Source organism: Phyllostomus discolor, chromosome 7, assembly GCF_004126475.2.
Source record: "Phyllostomus discolor isolate MPI-MPIP mPhyDis1 chromosome 7, mPhyDis1.pri.v3, whole genome shotgun sequence".
Lineage (NCBI taxonomy): Eukaryota > Metazoa > Chordata > Mammalia > Chiroptera > Phyllostomidae > Phyllostomus > Phyllostomus discolor.
The window spans coordinates 29,533,326-29,558,155 of record NC_040909.2 but is presented as its reverse complement, the minus strand read 5'-3'; positions in this window follow the sequence as shown (position 1 = coordinate 29,558,155).

Sequence of the window (24,830 nt, the reverse complement as noted above, 5' to 3'; positions counted from 1 at the left end):
CTGGTGGAGTGTACCCCCTCCTTACTGGCTGAGGTCAAGGTAGTGGCAAAAGAAAACTACTCACATTCATGTAGCATTGTAGCGAAGCTTGTTTATACCCATATCTCACTTAATACTCAGAGTAACAAAGGTATTTTTATCTCCATTTTATAATTGGGGATCCTGAACTTCAAGGTATTTATGGGATACAGAGTCATACTACTCACTAGAGAATGACTGGGTCTTTGGCTGGTGTCAGTGAGTTTCTAGAATACCATGTACTTTCTCCCACAACATTATGGATAAGGGCGGGCAAGCTGGGTAAGTTCTGTTTGGGCATGCCTTGCTTGGGGTACCCCATTTAACTCCCAGAGTTTTCTTGTGTCAGATACAACTCTGCGCTGCTGTTTGTGATACACGGTGGTTGCCACGTGGAAAGTGGGTGGAGTTATGGCAGCACAAAGTAAATAGGTATAAACTCATCCATTAAAGGATGCGTGCAGAGAGAATACTGTCTGAATGTTGAGATTTGATTGTGGGGTTGAACCTTGTTTATAAGATGATTTCCCCTTAAATGGCTTGGACAGTATGGAGTCAGCCTCCACAGACATGAAGATGCTTCAGAGGATTTAGACATCTGTGGGAGGAAACACTCTTCGGTTATTTCTCTACTCACTCTCACAGCACTTCTGACACCAGATGTGTGGGGTTTTCAGTAGGTGTGTGTCCTATACTTCAATTCAGTTCTCACACTGTCTACCTGGAGTGACTCTCAGATTCCACACATTAAAGGCTCAGTCCCACAAGACTGCCCCACCTTCACATGCTAATCACAAGTCCCAGGTTCTCACCTGTACTTCTAACCAACCAGCCATAAATCAGAGTCCCCATGACCCCCCTACTTGGGTTTGGTAGTTTCCTAGAATATCTCACAGAACTCAGGGAAACCCTTGTGTTTACTGGTTTGTAATACAATAAAAGGTACAGATGAACAGCTGAGTGAAGAGGTACACAGGGCAAGGCCTGAGGGTTCTGAATACAAGAACTTCTGTGGACTTGGGGTGCACCCACCTCAGGCATGTAAATGTGCTCTCTGACCTGGAAGCTCTACAAACCCCACAGCTGAAGGGTTTTCATGGAGTCTTCATCTTGTAGGCATGGCCAGTGATTAACTCAATTTCCAGCCCCTTTCCCTTCTCTGGAAAGTGGGGGATAGAGCTGAAATTTCTAAGCTTCTATAATCATGGTTTGGTCTTTCTGGTGACTAGTCCCCATCCAGGAGTGGCCTTATTAGAATAAAAGACACTTCTGTCACTCAAGACATTTTATAAGGAATTCAGGAGCTCTGTATCAGGCACTCCTATCCCTTAGAAAGGAACACAGGTTTTAGGAGCTCTGTGTCAGGAATTGAGCTCGAAGACCAAATATTAGCAGGAACCAATGTCTGTCTGTCTATCTATCTATCTATCTATCTATCCATCCATCCATCCAGTTATTTCATAACATATTAACCCTGCGAATACCCATCCTCTGCCCTCTTCTGGCCCAGTCCTCCCATTTTATTTTCTTGTCTCTTTTTTTTTCTCCATTGGATTTTTGTCCCATATTTAAATCCCAAATCAGAAAGTGCATGTATATTATATGAATCAATTGGCATTTCCACTTTCTTGGCTTGGAAAGTGAGGTCTAGGAGATTTTTGTTGGATTTTTCAGAAATTGCCAATGATCTCTTTTGTAGACAATGCTGTAGATACCCTGCCATAGCCCACTGGTTTGCCATCCACTGAGGGCACCTGCTTTTCTTTGCGTGAGGGCTTTCTCTGGCCATAGAGTTTACTTTAGCATCCACTGGGCAAGCTAGAAACGCTAAGGGGTTCATATCCTCTGAGAGCAGTCTTCAACCAGTGACTGATGGGAGCGGGTAGGTAAATAATGCAACTCCTTCACCTCTCCAGCAGGATTACTTTGAGGCAAGCAGCCTCCAGAATCCTCCAGTGAGACTGAGTTCCAGGCACCTACTCTGATAGCTGACTTAAAAATGCACACTTTCTTTGGCCCTGTCTTGTTCCCTGAGACTCCTATTGATGTTTCCTTCACCTCACACATTACTTGCATTCAGTTCTACTCAAGCAGATTCAGGGTCTGCTTCTGATCCTGACACCTTTGTAAGTTCTAAGACACATTTGTGCTCAATTACTCAAGACACCTCCCTCTGCCAAGTCAACAAGTGTTTTCTGGATGCCAATTCTGTGTCAAGAACCTTGTGTGCAGAGCAGGGTTTCCTGAGTTCTCTAAACTTGGATTGAAGGAAATTGGGAAATACCGCGTGCTACATTTCTTATATAACGCTTGCATACTGTTGAGTTCTTTGTATATTTTACATAATAGTCCTTTATCAGCTATGTCTTTTACAAATATTTTCTACTAGTCTGTAGCTTGTCTTCCAATTCTCTTGATATTGTCTTTCACAGAACAGAAATTTTTAATTTTAATGATGTCCAGCTTATCAATTATTTTTTTTTATTGATTGTATCTTTGGTGTTGTATCTAAAATAAGGTATCACCCTAGTTGCTGTCATCTAGGTTTTCTCCTGTGTTATCCTCTAAGGGTTTTAATACTTTTTCATTGTACATTTAAGTCTGTATCTATTTTGAGTTGATTTTTGTGAAGTATGTAAGACTTACGTATTGATTGTTTTGTTTTGTTTTTTGCTTGTGCATGAGTTGTTCTAGCACCATTTGTTGAAGAGACTATCTTTATTTTATTGTGTTGTCTTTGCTTCTTTGTCAAAGATCAGTTGACTATATCTATATATAGTTAACTATATATAGATATAGTCAACTGGAGCAGTTGATGGATAAACTGATATTTATGACTATATCAGTTGTCTCTATTCTGTTTCATTGATCCATTCCAGTGCCACAGCAGTTCACCTTTGTTCTTCTCTTTCAATATTGTTCCAGTTATGCTGAGCCTTCTTCCTCTCCAAGTAAACTTTACAATCAGCTCATCAATGTCTATAAAATAACTGCTTGGGTTTTGATTTGGATGACAGCGAAACTAGAGATCAAGTTGGGAAGAACTGACGTCTTGGCAGTATTGAGTCTTTCTGTCCATGAACATGGAATGTCTCCATTTATTCAGTTTTTCTTTGATTTTGCTCATCAGAGTTTTATAGTTTTTCTCAAACAGATCTTGTATAGTTTTTCTTAAACAGATGTTTTATTAGATTTATTCCTAAGTGTTTCACTTTGGGGGTGGTGATGTAAGCAATAGTGTTTTTAATTTCAAATTTTACTTGTTCATTGTTGATATACAAGAAAGCAGTCAATATTTAAAAATATTTGTTTTAAAATTAATTTTGTACAAATTATGTTCTTTATCACAATGCAGTTAAATTAGAAATCAATAACAGAAAAAGGTTTGAGAGTTGACAAATGTGGAAATTAAACAACACTTCCTAATAACCTATAGTCAAAGAAGAAATCATAGGGGAAATTTAAAAATACTTTGAAATAAATAAAAATGAAGACACAACATACCCAAAATTATGGGATGCAGCTAAAGTAGTGCTTGGAGGAAAATTTATATTTATAAAATACCTATGTTAGAAAGGAACAAAAATCTAATATCAATAACTCAGCCTTTTAATTTTAACAAGAAAAAAAGAACTAAACCTAAAGCAGTCATAAGAAGGGAAATAATACAAGTTAAGGCAGAAACTAATGAAATGGGGAAGTGAAAAACAATAGAGAAAAATCAACAAAACCAAAAGTCTTTTTAAAAAATCAGTAAAATGGGCAGTCTTTAGCTAGATTGACCAAGAAAAAAAAAAAAAAGGGAAGATTCCAGTGACAAATACCAGAAATGAGGAGGAGACATTATTACTATCTCAGTTTGAACTGCTATACCAAAATGCTATCAACTGGGTGACTTGTCAATAATGGAGATTTGTTTCTCACAATTCTGGAGGCTGGGAAGTCTGATACCAGGGCACCAGTGTGGCTGAGTTCCAGTGAGAGCCCTTTTCTGAGGTGCAGACAGCTGCTCCTCCTTGTTTTTGCACACAGCAGAGAGAGAGCAGGCTAGCTCTCTGGCCTCAAACTCCATTCCTAAGGGCTCTATCTACCCTTATCGCCTGCTTATCAAAGGCCCTACTTCCAATTACCATCATGTTGGGGGCTGGATTTCAGCATATGAATTCTAGATGGACACTTAGTCTTTACCACACACCTTCCAGGAAAAAAAAAGATGTTAAAGGAATACTGTGAACATTTGTATGCCAATAAATTAGATAACTTAGATAAAATGGACAAATTTCTAGAAAGACACAAACTACCAAAACTAAACCAAGAAGTAGAATGTCTGGATAGACCTATAATAAGGAAAGATACTAAATTATTTATTTTTATTTTTATTTTTTAAAAATAATTTTATTTTAATTATTGTTCAAGTACAATTTTCTATCTTTTACTTCCATCTCAGCCCACCCACCCAGCCCTCCCCAGCTCCCTCCCATTTCTAAATTATTATTTAAAAAAATACCCAAGAAAGTCTTAGGCCCAGATGGCTTTACTAGTGAGTTCTACCAAACATTTACAGAAGAAATACTACCAGTGCTCCACAAACCCAAAAAACAGAAGCGAGAGAAGACAATTAATAGGACCTGCTTCTTCGGCTCCCAGCCCCACAGCTGCTGCCATCCCTGGTTTACAGCTCATCCCTCACATCCTGGCTTGCTAACTCACCACTTCATTTTGGCCTTGAAATCCCCAAGTGTGAATTGCCCCTCTGGGCAATCCTGATGAGATGAAGCCCCAAATCTTAGATCTATTCCTGTCTCACACCTTGGGCCTGCTCATTCTGGCTGAGATGCTATCTCTCTTTATTACTTTCCTCCGTTAAGAAATGGTTTAGCACCTCCAGAGACATGGGGCCAGACTCTACTCCATCATGCCTCTGGCTGTATTTAAGTCAATCAAAAGCCACATAGACTCCTTTGGACCATGTGTCAATTGGTCTGGATCAGCTTCCAGGCAGGATCTGCTTGATTGCCAGGTGAAGAGATGGGGTGCCAGAGGGGTGTGCAAGCTTATGGCCAGCTTCAGCCTTTTCCCAGGAAAATGATTCATCTTTGAGAGGTTCTTGACCTCAATACGCAGGATACTTCAATGGCTATGTCGGGCTTTATGATCTATATCAGAAGCTTCTTGGAATAAATAAACTCATAGGAAGGGCTTATAACAGTGTCTGGGACATTAAAAAAAAACCCTGAGCAAATGCTAACCATTATTGGTCATCATTTTCATGGTAGTTGACCCTTAATGATGACATAATAAATGATAATTTATCACTATTGCTGACTCATGCGACCCCACAGACCCTACAGAGTTGATATGAAATCAAGAAAAAAATAAAAACCTGGAGACTCTTGGTAATCTAAAAGGCAGAAAACAAATGCAAGGGGAAAATTCCTGGTAATAGCTGCATTTGTGATTTTCAAAATATGAGGAAAAATAGTAGACATGCATAAAAGGATTTTGACTAACTGGTTCCTACAAAAGTCTATGAAGTGCTCATCAGTGTTTAACTATACAATCTCTTTAGCAGGCTGTAACTTAGACCTCCAGTGGAATTAACAATTTTTAATGACATAAGAAAAACTTTGGGTCTGGATAAGCATAAATTTATCATATGCTAATAGACATTCTAGGATGTACATTTGAGACGATTAACATTAATTATTTCTTACATTTTCTTTCTCATTATCTTGTTAGAATGGAGGGAGAAGACTACTTTGGAACTTGCAACAGATGTTAAAAGGGTGAGGTTCCCATCATTTCTGGTGCACCCTAATTACTCCAGGGAGAGTTGGCCAGGAGCTAAGAGTATTTTATTTAGATAACCCCAGATCAGTTGTTTACCCCTTGCCTCTGCCCCCACCTGCCTGGTGGGATCTTGTTTTCTTCCAAAGGGCCCTGGAAGCCCTGGCCTTGAAATCCCCATATGTGAACTGAGGCCAACCCAGTGTGCCCTGTGGCCAACCCAGTGTGCCCTGTCACCAGAGAACCTGCTGCTGCTGATGTCCCCTTAATAGCCCAAGGGGATCGTAAAGAAGAAATGCTGTGTTCACTCACCTGCTTATTTCAGCCCCCTTCCCCATGATTCAGACTTGAGTCTACAGAAATTGGGGGGCAATCTGAGGGCAAAGGATGTGCTCCCACAGTCACCTCTGCCCCTCGGGGTCTGCGACCCTCTTTTTTAACCCCACTCCCCTTCCTCCCAGCCTCTCCCCTCTGGGTCCTAGTGCTCTTTGGATGTGTCCTGAAGCCCAAATTTCAAGGCAACCACAGCTTGGGACCATTCTCAGACTCCTGCTGCTGCTAAGGAAGCCCAATGGGCAACTAATTTGAAAAATCATGCAGCTGTTTCCTTTGAAGAAGCAAGCACCTTACAAAGAAGGCAACATAGTTCCTATTTCCGGAGGATTCTTACAATTCCCCAGTGGGAAGGCTCCCAGACTGCCCCTGGGTTGATGTTATACCAGATGCATCCTAGTGTGGGTTCCAGACTCACACCGGGGTTTGAACCCTGTCTCTGGCATTTAATTGGCTGTGTGACCTGGGCAAGATGTCTAACTTCTTTGAAATTTTATTTGTTCATCTGTAAAGCAGGGATAAAAAATATAGCTTCTTTATGAGTTGGTAAGGAGCATTAATTGGTGTGTATAAAGTGTTTAACAGAGACTGTGGTGTATAATAAACATTACAGTACCAACACCAATCTGTGGTTATCATGGTCCTCAGGGTCTTTAAATACCTTAAAAGAAGGCAAACACCATTCTGGTCTACAGCAACAAAGGGTAATTTAAATATTTTGTGAAGTCAAAGGGAAGATAAAATGAGATACCTGAAGCCTAAATTTTTGGCCGAAATTAATATTCATGTAATTTTCACATGAAATTAATATTCATATAAATTAATATGCATAAATTTCCTAGTACAAGGAATGGCAAGGGGACATGACTGGCTGAGGTGGGACAAATTAGCTTAGCTGCTGTGCCTTTACTCTGAGAGGTACTCATAGCGTTGCCAGATGCAGCAAAAAAAAAGACATACAGGACACCAAGTTAAGTCTACATTTCAGATAAACAACAAATGATCTGTTAATTAAGTATTGCCCAAATGTTGCATGAACACCCTGAATTTTATCTGGCAATCCTGACATTCTGCCTGTCCTCCTGAGGTTCTGGTACCACGTAGCTTTCTGCTCTGGACATTTTACCAGACATCTTGGTTGTTCGATTTGTTTTCCATGTCGGTGTCAGGAGAACAGCAACAATTTAGCCTGAGTTACCAAGTTCATACATTGCAACAAGGAAAAGTAAAATCTCGTGAAACTACGGAGTGTGGTTGGTCACGAGGCTGCTCTGTTTACTCAGTGAGGAGATGCCGGCCAGAGGGCTTCTACCTGGCTCAGATCTCAAGAATCACCATAATCTTTAGAGCTTCATTAGGCAGCTCAGAACATACCTGTCTTTGTGGCTGAAGCCAGACCAGGCAAACACTTGATAAATCATGGTAGTTATTAATATATGTCCCCATATCACCTGGATGTGCTGATCACCTGGAACCATCTGCTCCACTCCCATTGTGTGAGAAGCTTTGATGGAGATGCCTCTTAAGCACAGCTGGCTTTTGGGGCAAAGGATTGATGGCAGTTAGTTGACAATATTTATCAGGGAAGCTGCATTACTTTGTAATAATTACAGAACCATGAGTAAATCAGGCTTCCCCCTGCCCTTTTCATTAATTAGAGCCACAGAGACATGTAGAAACTGCTATGATCTCTTATGCTGTCCCTACAAAGCTCCTTTTTCCAGACAGCTGGGACAGGCTTTGGGGACTGGGCAATCCCAGTGGTAGCAGTTGCTTCTCATCTTTCCAGCAGGAATACGACAGTCGGGTGCTTGCTTAGGGCCTGTAAGTGGCCACCTGCCTTTCTTGCCTTAAAACATCTCTCCTGCCTTAATGGGGAAGTTGGAATTAATAAAAATGCATTGACTGAAGTTTGTAAACAGTTAATAATAAAACTTTACATTCATGGTGGTTCTCACAAAACTCCTTCATGTATTTTATCTCTCGTGTGGTAACAACTATGCAATAGCAATTGCTCTGATCCCCATTTAACAGGTGAGCAAGTGTTAGGAGCCCCTTAAGGCAGTTACATTTCTAGGATTAGAATCTAGGTCACCTGACCATTAGACAGGGCCACCTCATACCTGATGGCTCTAATTTCTTCTTGTGGTCACCTTTTGAGAGAGGAAAGTTTATTTCTTCAGCACTTGAAGAACAATTCATGGTCCCAGAAGAAGGTGTCATTCCTATTTCACCCAAAATTCCAATTAAGACTCCGTGGAAATCAGCAAATATTACAAATTGTCCACTTCTCTCCAGCCAGTTATTAAACAATCACCAGTACACCACTGCTAATGCTACAAGACAGTGCTCCTCTCCTGTGTCGGTCTCCATAGCTCTACTTTTCTGAAATAACTGTTCTTCCTACCATGCCTGTACTCCCCAATCCAGTCATCTAAGTATACGTCTTTTGAACATTTGAAACATGGCTGATCCCATCTGAGATAAGCTTATTATGAAAAAAAAAAGGACATAAAATATCTCACTGGTAACTTTTGAAACATAGAAATGATAGTATTTTCAATATGCTTGGTTAAATAAAATATATTATTCAGGTTAAGATCACACTTGATTTTTTGCTTTTGTCACTGAGGCTATGGGACAATGTGAAAGGGCAAATACAGCTCACGCTGGCGTCTAACCACAGTATTGCTGGGCCGTCAGCTCCCTGAGGGCAGGAGCCGAGTTCCCATGGTGATGAGCACAGGGTCTGCTGTCCAGGGAAGTGCTCAGTAAACACCTGTTGACCGGATATATGACAAAAGGTGGAGGAAGGACAATAGCTATATAGGAAATAATGTGTTTTGCCGTGTATAATGTGCACTTTTTTGCCCAAATTTTTGAGGTAATGCCTGAAATACCTTGTATCTGTTCTTCTGTTTTGTAATTGTTACACGAAATTTATCGTAGCATAGTGTATTAAAAAATAAATGCTAAAATTCCTTTATAATACAAAAAACAAGTATCTAAATATAAATAAATAAATAATTGAATGAAAAAAATTAAAACAGATTTTTTTCCTGAAAGTTTGGGCCAAAAATGTGGGTGCACATTATAAAAAAATACGATAATTGAGTGGGACCTTATAATCCATAGAACTGTATAAGTCTTGGCATTGGAAGGGACTATAGACCTCATATATGTGGGCCAAGTTCTCTGCCTGTGATGGAACACAGTCTTGTGATGGGCGAAGGGTGCCCTGCCTCTGTAGGAAAAAGTGACTGGGAACCTAGTGCCTCAGAAGGCATCTGCCCTTGGCTGGACCTTCATTTGCTCCCATGATCCCTATGGCATAGGCTTCCACACAGCTCCAGAAAACACCAGCAGCTGCCTCTGGGCTGGCAAGGAGTAACTTCTCTCCCTCTTTCCTGTCAGCCCCACGGTTGGCCTCCTTCTGGGATCCTCCCTCTTTGTCCAGCTCCCCTTGGTCTGGTGAGGTAGGAGCGTGGTCTTCTAGGCTTTTGAATTAGTTCTTTCCCAAGACACTATAGTCCCTTGGCTGCTCCCTCACCTTCACACATCCTAGTTCTTGAATAAGGAAAAATAAGCTTTACCCACAGACCAAGCTTTGTGGGCACAGACCATTGGCTTGAGGTACCACCCAGGGCTTGTGCTTCTGGGACAAGGGGACCGGCACAGGAGCAGCACACCGTCTCCATTGTTGGTAGCTCCTGATCCGCGGGAAAGCTTCTCCTTTGTGGGACTGAGTTTGTCTTCCACCCATTAGCCTATCATCCTCCTCGTCCTCCTGTACCTCTTCATCATTTAATACGAATAACTAATATTTACAGAAAAAATTCCATGAGCCACTGGCTCTGTTAAGTATTTTCTACCATGTATCTTATTTAATTCTCACCACTATCCTATAAATCAAGTCGTATTATTAATTTCAATATCACGGTGAAAGGACTAAGGCTGAGAGAAGTGCAATCATCTGCCAGAGGTCATCCATAAAAGATGGCAGAACTGGGATTCGACTCAAATCCAGTCTGATTCCAAAGACGCAACTACTAGCCACGTTGCTGTACTGTTTTGCAATCAGTTAATTCTCCATTCTAAACTTCACAGTATCTTTTTACCTTCCTTTCCAAGTGCCTTCTTGAGTATAGTCCTCAAGAGTATGAGTATTCTTTCAGGATATCCTTCCTGAGTATCCTTCCAGAGTATGAAGACAGTAGTCTCCTCCTTCCTGGCCTAAATCCTGATCATAATTTTTCTCTTTTTTTTTTTTCCAGAGTGGTTACTTCTACTTTCTCTCACTTTTCCTCATCTGGTTCTGGCTCTCTGACCAGTCCTGCTCCTCACATCTTAGCTGGCTTTGGGCATGCTGCCATTTTAGAACTAGAGGAAGGGTTGCTGAAGTGTGCTCTCCTGCCTGCAGTGAGCTCAGAACGCTGCGGATGGCTCTTCGAAACACGAGAAAGACATACACAGAGACAAGCAGTTTCTGTGGGAAAGTAAAAACAGAATGGCCACTCTCTCCAGAGGGGAGAGTGCCTCGTTTCCATTCCCAAGTAGATTTTTATTCTTGAATACCAATACCCTTTGCAAATTACAAGTAGTTAGCTTTTGAAAGGCACTGGCAGATCTCCTGCTGGGAACTTAAGCCAGAGTTTTGGGGGTTTTACCATTTAAAAAGACTACAGGACTTAAAAACTTAGTTTCATTTCCTCCCTGTGCCTTCATATTTTAATTAAAGAGCATCCTCCAGCAAGCAGATCTCACAGGGTCTTTCATATTCTATGTCTCAGGCCTGATTACCCCAGGGGTCTGCCGTTTCTCGTTTCTCCTCTAGACTGCACCGTCCCTGTTATTTCCACAGATCTGAGTGGGGCAGAGGAGACAAAGGCAGCCAGGAGACCTGGATTTCTCACAAGGACTCAGCCTTTGACAAAACCGAGGGGGCAGGGGTTGATGCCATCACCACTTCTTATCTACAGCCCCGAGTCTCTTCCATTAGGGCATTCCCACATGATCGTGTCTGTCTTAGATTCATTCTCTTTCCTAGAGAATTGTTACCCGTCATTGACTGCCAATCATGCAATAGGGAAGCCAGGCATTAGAACAGGCAGTGTTCATGCCAGGGAAATAAGTTTTGTCTCCTCAGTAGCTCCTGGTCTGGAGGCCTTTCACTCAGCCTAAGTCACGGGGGGTTACAGCTTCCTGAAACCAGGTAGGGCGGTCCCCAACAGGTTGGCATGTGAGAAATTAACAACATGTCAATCTTTTTTTTTAAACAGACTGCGAAGAATCTATTTATTTGCTTATTTATTTATTTTTAGAGAGGGAAGGGGGGAGAGAGAGAAAGAAACATCAGTGTGTGGTTGCTGGGGGCCATGTCCTGCAACCCAGGCATGTACCCTGACTGGGAATCGAACCTGCGACACTTTGGTTCACAGCCCGCACTCAATCCACTGAGCTACGCCAGCCAGGGCTACAACATGTCGATCTTAAAAAGGGATTTTTACATATACTATAGCTCATGGCTTAACTCAAGGTAGAGTTTAACAACAACCTTGAGGGATAGTCTTGTATTTTTAGATAATAACCAACAAGCAATTAAGTGACTTATTCAAGGTTTTATGTATATTTAAACCTAGACTTCCTATGCAAAGTTCATCCTTCCCCACTTTAAGTGCACCGGTAAACGAGGCCGGGGTCTTTCTGCATATTGGCTCATTAGCTCTGGGGGCTTGTTTTTATGAGTTCCTGCACGAGGTCTGCTTGAACATTCTCTGAGACAACTTTGACAGCCAGATTCACTTTTTCAGAAATATGACAAAGGCATTGTCATTTATTTTTAAAGATATAAGTTTTTAAAAAATATATTTATTTATTTTTAGATGGAGGGGAAAGAAGGGAGAAAGAGAGGGAGAGGAACATCAATGTGTGGTTGTCTCTGGCATGCCCCTCACTGGGGACGTGGCCTGCAACCCAGGCATGTGCCCTGACTGGAAATCTAACCAGTAACCCTTTGGTTCGCAGGCTGGCACTCAGTCCACTGAGCCACAATCAGCCAGGGCAAAAGATATATTTTTCAAAGAGTAGTTGCATCTTTCCAAAAACAAGCTTAACTTTGGTTGAGAAACTCACCTGGATGGCTGAGTAGAGACGAGACTGGAGGAAACCATTACAAACCCTGGAGGGCCAACATGTGCAGCCTTACAGACTCCTAGTATAGCAGTTCGCAGAGAACCTGGGGGGCAATAGGCCTTCAGTAGCATTATCTGAGTGGGCAAGCTCACGTAGCCTTATAGAGGTGCAATAGAGCAGATTCTCCACATAAAGAACAATCAGAGTCTAATAAACCGAGGTCACTGCTAAGTATTTAGGAATGCTGAATGCCTAATGGCACATCAAACTATAGCTCAGACTTACTTATCTGAACTAGCCCTGACTTGGGTCCCCACCTCATAACCCAGAAAATGTCTTAGAAATGTCCTTTTGGAGGCTTTGTCAACAGTTGCGTGGTAACCAGACACAACTGGGGTGGTGGTGGTAACGGTGAATCTCCAGGCTAGACAGTACCTTTCACTATTGCTCCCAATAACAAGGCTGCCTGGTGGTTCCCTGGGAAAGGACTGGGGTGAGCCCAGCAGTTAACAGGTTTCAGATGGAAATGAAACAGTTTGATTAAAGGTTTCCATAAAAACCTGGCTGGTGTAGCTCAGTGGATTGAGCGCAGGCTGGGAACCAAAATGTCCCAGGTTCGATTCCCAGCCAGGGTACATTCCTGGGTTGCAGGCCATAACCCCCAGCAACCGCACATTGATGTTTCTCTCTATCTCCCTCCCTTCCCTCTCTAAAATAAATAAATAAATAAATAAATAAATAAATAAATAAAATCTTTGCTCTGGCTGACATAGCTCAGTGGATTGAGCTCAGGCTGGGAACCAAAGTGTCCCAGGTTCGATTCCCAGCCAGGGTACATGCCTGGGTTGCAGGCCATAACCCCCAGCAACCGCACATTCATGTTTCTCTCTCCCTCCCTTCCCTCTCTAAATATAAATAAATAAAATCTTTTTAAAAAAAAGGTTTCTGTAAAATCAACACTGAGTTGCACTGACAGGTCCAAGTGCTAAACAGTCAATGCTCTCTTTGATAGCATTCTGTCTTTAGCCCCTCTCGGCCACTGTAGTCACAGTGCAGTTAAATTGAGCAGTGCTGCTTTAGCTCTCAGAGGCGTTTTCACCACTTAAGCTGGCTTGCTGCCCCTTTGGCCTCCACCAATTCTCTGGGGAACAGTAGCACCATTTTGTCCCGGATGGCAATGTGAGGGCACGTGGCTGTGACTCTACACACAGTTTAATGATAACACATGCATAAAGATGACAATAATAATGGATATCAGTAGACTGCTTTGCAGTTCATTGAATGCCTTTATAATCATTATCACGCTTCACACATGAACCATGGGAAGTACTTGTTATTTCCATTTCACAGATGGAGAGGAAATTTGAGGCTTAGAAAATGGAAAGATCTCATTCAAAACCATGTAGCTGGTCATGAAGGTATTGGAACACCAAACTAGGGCTTTTCCACCTCAGAGCCCCATGCACTTGCTGCTGCTCTTTATTGCAGTACGGCCCCTACATGTCTTCCCTGCCTTTTTCTCGCTGCTCTTCCAGAGCTATCCTAACCCGCTCTGCGCAGGTACATCCATGTGGCACTCCGTGCCTGCTCTTCAGACACCCTTCTGCTTCTCAAATTGCTGCCTGTGTGTCGTCATCCAGGAATCTCCCTCAGCATTTTGCCTCCCTGGGGTGTGTCTACTTATCTCTATAGCTCAGGAAAAGCATTACCTCCTGTGTGGGGCATTCTGGGAACTTCTCTTCTTCATGAGAAAAAGGCTGTTTGTCCTAACGCATGGTGTTTATCTATTTCCTTGTCTGTCCACTAGGCTGTGGACACATGGAGGGCGGGGCCTGGTGCTCCTTGCTTCAGCAAGGCCAGGACCTTCCTCAATGTCCAAAACTGAGTATAAATTTAATACATGCCTTTCGAAATGAGAGGCCCACGTGTACTTCTAAGGGTTAAACATCATTTGACTTCATTTGATTGATGAATGTGTCATTCCTTTCTGTGCACTGTCGCAGCGTTGTAGAAGGTGCGCTGTGCGGCCTCTGCTGGCGGCGAGATGTTTCACGGGAGTGGTTTGCCGGTGTTCCAGCAGGTCGTGAAAAGCGTTTCAATTTCCACGTGGTTGTCACAAGGAGACTCCTTTTCTTCCATTGCCAAGATTATTGATATTTTTTGTTGCTTCCCACTCTTTACTCTTTGGTTTATAGCTTCTTATTAGCACATTTGTCTATAAAATTTAACTATCACTATGTACAGGGTTCGATTTACTGCCCTTATTATTTGGGGAAATTTGAAAAATGACTTGTTCTCGGCTCAAGAGTGCTGGATGCTGCAGTTTTCTCATCTCTTTATGGCAATGCTAAAAAACCACCGATTGTCTTAGTAACAACAATCTCTCAGTCATTGTGAGTCCTACATTGTCCTTCTCAGTGGAGGTAGTGGTCTGAGATGACACTGCTTTTCCTAACTGAGAATAAGAATTGTAGGCAGGTTGCTTTGTTTTGGTTAGAACTTTCAGATCTCTTGTCCTTCATATATCATTATAAATGTGTCCTGTGTTTTCAGTTAAAGGAGTCTCTTTTAGACAGTTACCTGCTAATGTTTAGTGTATAGGGTATTTAAATATCAGGAAACAAGTATCGCAGTGGTGTTATACACAAAGACACTGGGAGTTACTTTCCCTGATTCTTTCCTAACAGTACCCCAGTTGAACTCCCAGCTGCAAGGTGTCCAGCCTCAACAGAACACTGTGAGTGTTCAATGTGTCATGGCTTTCTGGCTCTCCTTTGCCAGACAATTCCTTTCCCTGCCTCCCTGGAAGCAAGCTGGGGGTAGGACCTGGAATATCAATGAGCTGAAGGGAAGGTTCTCTAATTGGACTCCTCCCATCCCCATGCTTCATGCCTTAGGACTTTGAGGCGACCGGCCTATGGATAAAAGTGAAATCCTTAGGATGGTGGGAAGACCAGCAGTTGCTGAATCCTTGAAGACACACTGAGCTGCTGAGCCAGCCATAGACTCTTTCCTCCAGGCTTGTTAAGTAGACAGTATATATCTTTTTTTTTAATTGTATTTTTCCCATTACTACTTAGTCCCCTTATTCCACCACACCCATAAACAGTATATATCTTTAAAGTTCAAGCCACTCTCTGCTAGACTTTTCGTTACTTGCAGCCTGATGCACACTGACTGATGTAGTACAGCGAGTATCATATTTCCACATCTGTGGCAGTAGGGACCTATCAGTGTAGGGACCTGTCTCTGCCCAGAGTATAAAGTGCTTCTCTAAATTATATTGTGTTTCCCCCGCCATGTGCCATCCATTTCTTCATAAACTCAGCTTGCATTCATTTGCATTTAATGTGTTCTTTCCTCTGGCATCTAGGATCTTCTCAGCATTTTGTCTTAATATTTCCAGGTGCCAGCAGGTAGGAGGCGAAACTACTTCTATCCCAGCAATTGTAAGGAATACTTCGCATTACTTTTCTGATTGTAGGACTGTCTCTTTGGTCTAGGCTAGTGCTATCCAATAGCAATACAATGAGGGCCCTCTATATAATTTCAGCTTTTCTAGAAGAAAGAAGTGCACAAATGTGGTAATACAACCATAATAACTTATGTGACACAATGGTTAGAGTGAAATGTAATTCTCCCAAAATAATAAAGTATATTTAACAGAAAAAACATTTTGCATTGCTTTAGTTTTAAAATTTAAATCAGTTAAAATTAATATATTGCACTGGTTACATTTCAGGTCCTCAATAGCCATGTGGCTACTGTGTTGGATAGCTCAGGTCTATGTTATTAAACCCTTTCAGGGCAGAAACTATGTTTCCTGTAGGCCTCACCTTAGTTATTGCTTCTTCCTGAGACGCTTCTCATGTCCTCCAAGGCTGGTTTAGGTGCTTCTCTTATGAGGGCTTAGAGCCCTCTAAGCTGACTTCCACAGTGGTGGTTACATACCCTGTATTGCAAAGACTTACTTACTTGTCTGTAGGCTCCTTATAAGCAAAGACTATTTCTGGCTTATCGTTTTATGTCCTATGCTTAGCATAGGGCCAGGCATATTATAAGTACTCTTTAAATATACATTGATCTTTTAAAATTTTATTTATTTATTTATTTTATTTTAAATCCTTATCTGAGGATATGTTTATTGATCTGAGAGACAAAGAGAGAGAGAGAGAAACACTGATGTGAGAGAGAAATATCAATCAGTTGCCTCCCATACATGCCCTGACTGGGGATCGAACCCACAACCCAGGTATGTTCCCTGACTGGGGGTCAAACTTTTTGGTGCATGGGACAACACTTGAACCAACTGAGCCACCCAACTAGGGCTAATCTTTTTTTTATATAAATTATTAAATTAATCATAAAAGTTGTTTTGGAGTTTTTATGAGACCATGAGTTGCTTGATGGTAAGGATCCTGATTTATTCCTCTCTGTACTCTGTTCGCTAGCACAATGCTTAGCAGGTCGTACGTACTCAATAAATGTTTGTTGAGTGACTGTGGATCTCTGCCCCAGCCTCAGGTTTGGCAGCCCTTCTCTCTTCACAGCAGAGGCTGGCTGGTTCTACCTGCAGCCTCCGCTTTTCCTTTAGCCTTTAAGAGTTGGAGTCACCTTCTGAAGACCCGTGTCTGATTCTCTGAGCTGGAGTCGGCTGTGCTTCCTCAGTCTGGTTGGTGCTGGTTGGAGTCTGTCTTGGGCTTGTCAGCCTCCCTCTGTCTCTTATCAACAGCTGACTGCATGACAAGAGGCGGTGGCCATATTGGTTTCTGAGCTAGGCCTCCTTCTGGAGTGTTTCATCCTGGATCATGCCTTACCTGGGTTTGTATGTTTACCTGGGTTTGAATAGTGTGGTCTCCTGGTGTAGACTGATTTCTAGTCCACAACCATGCTTACGCAGCCTTGGGATTTCCTGTTCCACCTACCAGGCTAGATTTCCTTTCAAGTCCACCTCAATTTATTTCTTGGGTTGTGCTGCAAACAGGCACACCTCCCAAGGGTGACATTCGCTTGCAATCGCCTGAGATGTGAAGAGTTATTTTGACAACATTCCAGCAGATGGCAGTAAAGTGTTTCGAGCAAGGGATGCCTTTTCCTAGTTTGCACAAAGTCCCTGAGCGAGCTAGTATCTGCGCTGCCAGTGGGGTCTGCCTGAAAATCTAGCAGGAGAGTCTAGTTGGAGTTTCTAGTCCCTCTCCTCTTGTCCCTTATCGTTGCAGTTAATCATACCTGGCCAGTGAGAGAGAAGACATGATAGATAGGAAAAGCCTCATGGTTGGGGAAGGAAACATTTCCTTATGACTATTTCCTGTTTCCAGTCACAGGATACAGCCTATGGACCACTCCCCAGCCTGCCTCAGTCCTTGCAATCTGGTCTCATTCCCTTGCTGTTTGTGATTCCTTTGGAGACCTCTGTGTTCTATGAAGAGTCTGATTAAGGCTCTTTGTATGTAACACCAGTTTCTATATGGCCATGAATGGTACAAGGCCCTGGAGATCTATATAAGATTTTTTTAAAAAAGAGAAAGCTGTTTAAGACCATTAATAGGATAGAAGAAAGAAATGAAAGGGTTCCAAGAGAAGGAAGGTGCTAAAATGTTTGTGATGCTAATTTTCCTTTTAGGCCTAATTGCCTGGACTGGTGAAATCCTATCTAACTGTGAGAGATCTATAAAGCTTTGAGCTTTATCTGTCTCTGTGAGAGTCCATCAGGAGGAACGCAGCCCTCGGATTATTGACTCTATCGTGATGCGTTTCAGAGTGCATTTGGGAAGAGAAGATGCTATGATTTCAGAAGGAGGATCTATAACCACACCCCTGCAGGTTCCAGGCAAGGGAGCATATCACAACGCCAGCCTTCAGTCAGGTCTGTCCTGTGCCACATCCCCACCAATCCCCTTAACCCTCAACTTTCCTGGAAGTGTATTCCTGCTTGGGAGCACAGAACCAGTCATTGTTTTGTTTGGTTTTGGGAGGGTTGGACTAATCCAGGTTATTTCTTGGTGGTGTGTAGGCCACATTGGTATTGGGGTGACAGGTCACCACCTGCTGCTTGGGAGAACTGTCCTCTGTCCAGACATAGTGGAGATTTGCTCAAGTTTCTTTTCAGAAGCTACTATATTTTTTGGACTATAAGATGCACCCTCCCAAAAAATTTGGGAGGAAATGGGGGTGCGTCTTATAGTCTGAATGTAGCTTGCCTGGCTTGCTGTCAGGTGGGGATGGTGGCCTATGTTATTTATGTTATTAAATATTTTACCACATTTTTTGCTTCAAAATTTTTTTCCCTATTTTCCTCCTCTAAAACCTAGGTGCATCTTATGGTCCAGTGAGTCTTACCATCCAAAAAATTTGGTAAGTAAAAGACATGGCTAAGATTAAATGGACCTTGTCTCATTGTGAGACATTGCTGAGGGTACTGAAGAAAAGTTAAGTTCTAGTGTTGGTCTTGCATTTCCAAATAGTAGTGTGCTTACACACTACTACTTTGGGATTTTGGGAAATTCATCCCAAACATCCCAACATCCCATGAAGAGTCTGATTAAGTCTCTTTGTATGTAACACCAGTTTCTATATGGCCACGAATGGTACATGGCCCTGGAGATTGGAGACCTATGTAAGATTTTTTTTAAAAAGAGAAAGCTGTTTAAGACCATTAATAAGATAGAAGAAAGAAATGAAAGGGTTCCAAGAGAAGGAAGTGTTGGGAATTTGGGAAATTCATCCTTTCTGGATACTGCTTCTTATATTAAATACAAACTTGACAGAGGGAAAGTTTCCAGAATTCTCTGACTTTGGGTGTTGAATAACCCGACAGACATTTAGTGTTGCAAATACTAAATCACTAAGAGCAAGAATAGCAAGTGCCTGGTGCTTTGCTGACCCATTGCCTATGATCAATCCACTACTCTTTCCTCCCGTACCTGGGTGTGGTCACAGAGTCTCTCTGGACACAATGCCCGGAGACCACTACCCATCAGTTGAAGTTAGCTTGCAAGCTGGAACCTTCTTGGAACCCCAGACTGTGAGAATTCAGGGTTCCACATCTCTCATCACACTGAAAGTTCCATTTCCTGATAGCTTCTCAAGCTAGTTAATTATTCGTGAAAACAGGTATGTTAACAGACTCAGTAGGATAAGCTCCCATTCTCTGTTTTTGGCCTAAATCAAGGCAAAGATGTCTGAATGTAAAAATAAATGAAATGAAATAAACAGTAACTATAAAGACAGAGGCTGTATCCATATTAATGAATGACATTTGGTTTATCTCCTATTAAGTAGGAGAGGTAGAGAATTTTTTAAAATCCCAGATCTAGTTTGGCAAAGCATCCTCATATCCCAGAATCGGGGAAAGACCCCTTTGGCTAACAATGTGTTAACAACCCTGTGCCGCTCATTTGGCCACTGAAGGTCTTTCCTTTGTCCTGGTGTAAACTGACGGAACACAGCCCATAGTCTATTTTCTCCAGGGATGGAAACCAGCATGTTCAAGGCCTCTCATTGTATTTCCTTTTGTGTTAGTCACTTGAACCTTATGTAGCTCCAGTATGGTATGGCTGGACCAGAAATTATCTGATGGTCTCAGTTTTTACTAGTGGTTCTCAGATTTTATGGGTGATGGAATCTCCTAGGGAGCTTGCAAAAAATGCACTTTCTTAGGCCCCATCTCCAGAGAGTTTGACTTAATAAGTCTGAGATAGTGCTCAGGAATATAATTTTTTTATCAAGTCTTAGAGAGTCCTTAGATCAAAATTTGCAAAATAGTTGTCTATGCTTTAGTGAAATAGTTCTTTCCTGAGCTTAAAACAGGATGCCGATGGCCTCCATTTTTCATGTGTGTGAGGCACATGGTGCCACAGGTAAACTCTGTGGGACTCACTCAAGAAGATGTGTGTAGGATCGCAGTCATTCTTGAGTATAAAAGTCCCTAACATATTCACATGATAATATTGTACTTTTGGTATCTACTGATGGAAAACATGCATAAGAATGAGAAGATGCTATGATTTCAGTAACACTTCTAAATGCATTTGTTTCACCAACAGCATCTGTGTACGCTTAAGAATATTAGTGCATATATGTGTGAAAGATATGGTTTATTTAATGTACTTACAAGGATTAGGAAACCCTATGAAAGAATTCCATCAACTAGCCCATGAGTCCCTCAGCCTGTCCTGAATATTCTTGATGTGGAAATTTGAATCAATTGGAGTAAGAAAAAGCCTAAGAAGACTTGAGCCCTGGCTGGTGTGGCTCAGTGGATTGAGTGCTGGCCTGTGAATCAAAGGGTCACCGGTTAAATTCCTAGTCAGGGCACATACCTGGGTTGCAGGCCAGGTCTCCAGGAGGGGACACAAAAGAGGCAACCACACATTGATGTTTCCCTCCCTCTCTTTTTCCTTCCCTTCCCTTCTCTCTAAAAATAAATAAGTAAAATATATTTATTTTTAAAGATGAGTTTGAATTCCACAAAGGACACACACTGGCTGAGTTGCATAGCTACTTAACCAATACACCTTAGTTTTCTCATCTGTAAAATGATGATGGGTTATATATTCCTTATGGTTTAATGTAAAGATTGAGTGATGTCACATGTACACAACTATTGACCTGAAGTAGAGAATTAATGTTAGTTTACTTTCTTCCTTTAAAAGAATCAATGACGTGACCCCTATAGACTGTAGCCACAGGAGAACCCGAATATGTGTGCTTCCCCCCATGATTCAGTGTCAGTGTCCCATAGGCTGTCCTTCTCCACCTGGGATAGTCTGGGGGACTTTCCAGTGGGTGTCTGCTGGCACTCACTGTCCTGTGCTCCTTTTGTGGCTTTAAGTGTTGGGAAACCACAGTAATCCTGGGAAAAGAAGGTGTGGAATTGGAGTGGATTGTGCAAGTTATCAGTATCTGATGCTATTGTTCTTCATTAAAAAGATTCTTGGCACTCGAGGAATGATACAGAACAAACAACCACCTCATCCCTTTTCAAGGAACGTCACCCGTAATTAGTGTGTTTTTGTTCTTAATGTTCCTAAGTCAGGCCTACGGATGGAGCCAAGGTTATTACATCCACTTGGAACATTCTTCTTTGCCTCTTGTCAGGAGAGAGCAGGAGGAAGGTTGAGCTTCTCTCTTCTTCTGTAGCTATTCTACAATCTGACACTGAAAACACTCAGGCTCTGGGTTTAATTTGAATATCTATGGTATAAAATTACCAGTGTTCACAGCCTCTAGCATTTTCCTGACAAATTAATTGGCAATACAATTTTCAGCAGTGGGTGTGTGTGGAGAGCGGTAGGGTTGTGGGTTCAGTTTACGGGAGGTAATTATGGGTGCCCTTTGCCAGGAAAGAGCAGTAATGATACTAAAGGAGCTGATGTTTCGGGGAAGCAGCACCTGCTCCTTTGCCGGCTGCCTAGACCTGGGAAACACGTGGAATCTGGAGGATTTAGCGTCTCCCTTTGGTACCTGGGATTTAATCTCTTCAACATGGTGTGATCTGAGGCTGCTGTGAGCAGCACTCTGGGATCACTGGGTGTGTCTCCTTTACCTGGTTCTTAGATCTTTGATGCATTGTATACAGCATTTCCAGTCTTCTAAACACCAGGTAAAGAAGACAAACAGCAAACTGGCTAAGGCAGAGGGTAACACTTTTGTCGCATGTCTGAAAGTAACCGATCTCCTCTGTAGGATGGGGGAAAAGGTTCCATTGGGATGAAGCATTTGATCTTTTAAGAGATAGTCTGCTCATTTCCACGTCTTGCTTGGAAAATCATTTCCCTGAATTACACACCTTAAGACAAGGTACACGAGCTCCTTTTTCAACTCAAGCCTCTCATAACAGTTGTGATTTTCTAGTGTCAAAAGCATTCGCTGCTGAAGTTGTTTCAATTGTTACTGCGTTTGACTGTGGAAACGGCAATGACAAAAATCCAAGCAGACAAATAAAAGGCAATAAAATCCCAAACTGGGATGAGGAAGGAGTGGAGGTAGTGAAGACCAGAATAGCTATATACCCTAAGTATCCTCCTTAAATTTTTCCACTGTTTAAAATATTAGCATTTTTATAGACTTCTTTTCATCATTTCAAAGATATTTTGGAAATAAAGAGTTATAGTATTATGTGACCAAAAGAAAAACAAAAAACAAAAAACCCAAACCAGCAGAAACAGAGAGGTGCACGCATTTGATTCTATTAAGTCTTGTACTCAACTTTTCTCTGTGATGTCAGTTGCTTTTAAAAATATTAAAGGTCCAGTGAGGATGAGATAATATTTCTGGCATTCTTGTTCCTAGAATAATGGGAATTGAAGGGAAAGGAATGAGGATATTTTTTGGCCAAGGTTAATGGACAGGGTTTCACTTGTCTTCTCGATGAATTTGTATTTCATCACCCAAATTATCTCTGCTACAAGGCTTCTGCCATGTTTTCTGAGGCGTAAGTCCAGTCTCTCAGAACTCTCACCAGGGTAATCAGCTGGCAGATGCTAGAGTTGGTTGGGACCACCTACCTCAATGTCATTTCACAGAGCCCCACAGATGATCAGTGGACTTCCTCAAGATAAAACTAAGGCTAGAACCTAGACCCAGCTATCTTTCAGGCAGCAATAAGCAAATGTTATAGAGCCATAATCAGTTATTTTATGTGGATATGGGCCTTGAAATCATAATTTGAAAATGAACTTTGCTCTACAAAATTTTCAGATTATAATACAAATGTCATGGTGCTAACAGTCAGGTGGAGCTGGGAAGAAAGAGGAGAGAGTGAATGTTTATCAAGTACCTGCTCTTGCAAGGCAATGTAGTTTACTATTGCATGTAATTTCCATGTCTCCTTAATGAGGAGGATATTATTCCTATTTTATGAATGAGAATCTTAAGGCTTGGAGAAATTAAGCATTTTGCCCAAATGCCTTCAGCTCTTAGTGTGGAATTTAAACCCATAAATATGTGACTCAAAGTCCACCTATAATCTTTATTAACTTGTTTCACCCGCTTCCAACATTATTTTTGTTAATCTGTCTAGGACCAGGAAAATCCCAAGGCAGGATCTAGATAACCAGTCATATCATTTGATGCAGGATTTTATAGTGCATCTATCACATGCTCAGCGTTGTGCTGGATGGGGAGAAAATACCAAAGGGATAGGAGACGTTCGTGTAACTGAGAAGGGCTCCAGACGTGTGAGAGCATTGGCTAAAGGTGGCTTTCCATTGCAATTAGCAGGAATTCAAGCATTTTTCCCCATGGGCTGCAAGTATACTCTTGCTGCTCGTGGTGGCAAGAACACAGAGCCTACATGGACCCGCAATATTAGCATCATCTGTTAGCTTATTAGAAATGTAGACTCTAATGAACAAACTGAACTAAAAAGCAAAATAGAGACAGACTTGTAGATAGAGAGTAGGCTGACAGCTCTGGGAGGTAGGATAGTGGGTGGAGGGAACGAGCAAAAAGGAGAAAGGACTCATGGACATGGACAACAGTGTGGAGATTGTGGAGGGGGAAAATAAGGGGGTAAATGGTAATGGAAAAAAGCACAACAAAAACTAATAACGAAACTGGAATCTCAGGCCCTGCTCTAGATCTATTGAATCAGACTCTGTGTTTTAACAAGATCCCCAGGTGATTTGTATCCACATTCAATTTTGAGAAGTATAGCCTGCAATCTCATTGATGTTATTACCAAGCCACAGTAGCCTTTTTTTTTTTTTGCCCCAGGCATGCTCTCTGGATCCTACCTCAGGGCCTTTGCACTTCCTATCCCTGTTACCTGACTGTTTTGTCCCCAAATCATTCATGGCTCTGTTTTGTCACTTGGATGTCACCTCAAGCAGCATTCCCTCGGTGTCTGAGTGCTGAGTTCTGGGGAACTGCATTGTTCTGCTGTATTTTCTCATATCACTTATTCTCTGAAATTATATAGAGCATGTTTATTTGCTTACCTGGTTGTTATCTGTCTCCTCTCACTGGAGTGCTCAGCCCCATAAGTGCAGGAACGCTTTGCCTGCCTGATTCACTGTTTCATTCCCTGGCACCTGGAACACCGCCTGGCTCGAGTTAGGTGTTCAATAAGTGTTTCATGAATTAATAAATGAATAAACAATAAAAAGTCTGTTTTTGCTTTTGAAATTTCAGCACGTTTATATTAAAAGCTAAGATCATTTGCAAACATTTATCTAACCAAACTACCAATTTGCACGACAGCAATGGTTTTGTGTGTGTGTTTGCTGGTGTGAGATAAACTTCTTTGGGGCTGCAATTCATGAATAAGGAAAGGAAAGCTGTGGTAAACAAAGACTTTCTTCTTAAACCTTTGCCAATTTTATTTAAATTAATTCTGTTAGGGTAGCCTTTGTGGATTTCTCTGCACAGGTGATTTTTTTTTTCTTTTAATATCTTTTCAGCAATTCCCTTGAGCCATGCAGATGTTTACCTTTGACCCAGGCAAAAATGTGATTGGAAACCTTCCCTTTTTATTTATAGGTACCTACAATGCAGTGGTTTATTTCTTGGTTAGAAACACCAGTTTGGAGAGAGGTCATGCATACTTTACGAGCTGA